We start from the raw sequence: 1184 nt of genomic DNA on the forward strand, positions 1-1184 counted from the left end.
ATTTTTGAGAGAGAGAGAGTGTGTGTGTGTTGTGTGCATAAGTGGGGTAGGAGCAAAGAGAAGGATGGGGACAAAGGATCCAAAGCAGGCTCTGTGCTGACAGAGAGCCTGATGCGGGTCTCGAACTCCTGAACCATGAGATCATGACCTGAGCTATCCAGGTGCCCCCTAATCTGAATTTCTTAAAGAAGAAGGATACCTGGGTGGGTCAGTTGGTTAAGTGTCCAACTCGGATCATGATCTCGTGGCTCCTGAGATTGAGCCTCGTGTTGGACTCTGCCCCTGCGTGCTCATGCGTGTGCTTCCTCTCTCCTTCCCAAAAAAATAAACTGCAAAGAATTATTGTAGGGGCGCCTGGGTGTTTCAGTGGTTGGGCGTCCACCATCGGCTCAGGTCATGATCTCACAGTTTGTGGGTTCAAACCCCACGTTGGGCTCTGTGCTGATTGCTCAGAGCCTGGAGCTTGTCTTCAGATCTGTATATCCCTCTCTCTCTGTCCTTCCACTGCTCGCACTCTCTCTCTCAGAAATAAGTAAACATTTAAAAAAATTATTGTGGGGGCGCCTGGGTGGCTCAGTCGGTTAAGCCTCCGACTTCGGCTCAGGTCAGATCTCACGTTCGTGGGCTCGAGCCCCGCGACAGGCTCTGTGCTGACAGCTAGCTCAGAGCCTGGAGCCTGCTTCCGGTTCTGTGTCTCCTTCTCTCTCTGCCCCTCCCCCTCTCATGCTCTGTCTCTCTCTCTCTATCAAAAATAAATAAAACATTTTTTAAAAAATAAAAAAATTATTGTGCATTTCTTAAAGAAGATTTAAAATTTGTTTATAACATTTATTCATTTTTGAGAGACAAAGACAGAACATGAGTGAGGGAGGGGCAGAGAGAAAGGGAGATGCAGAATCCAAAGCAGGCTCTAGCCTAATGTGGGACTTGAACTTACAGACTGCGAGATCATGACCTAAGCCGATGTTGGATGCTCATCCGGCTGAGCCGCCCTGGTGCCCTTTTTCTCCTTTTCTTTCTTCTTTTTTTTTTTTTTAAAGTGTCCCACTCTTTTATTTCAGCTCAGGTCATGATCCTAGCATCATGGGATTGAGCCCCATGTCAGGCTCTGTGCTGAGTGTGGAACCTGCTAGAGATTCTCTCTCTCTCTCTCTCTCTCTCTCTCTCTCTCTCTCTCTCTCTCT

General features: G+C 47.8%; 1 protein-coding gene across 4 annotated transcripts in view; it reads left to right on the plus strand.

Moving 5' to 3' along the window:
• Nucleotides 1-1184, plus strand: part of TRUB2 (TruB pseudouridine synthase family member 2) — a 10026-nt gene that overhangs the window by 5089 nt on the left and 3753 nt on the right. The gene's annotated exons all lie outside the window — the stretch shown is intronic.

This window comes from Suricata suricatta, chromosome 13, assembly GCF_006229205.1.
Source record: "Suricata suricatta isolate VVHF042 chromosome 13, meerkat_22Aug2017_6uvM2_HiC, whole genome shotgun sequence".
NCBI lineage: Eukaryota > Metazoa > Chordata > Mammalia > Carnivora > Herpestidae > Suricata > Suricata suricatta.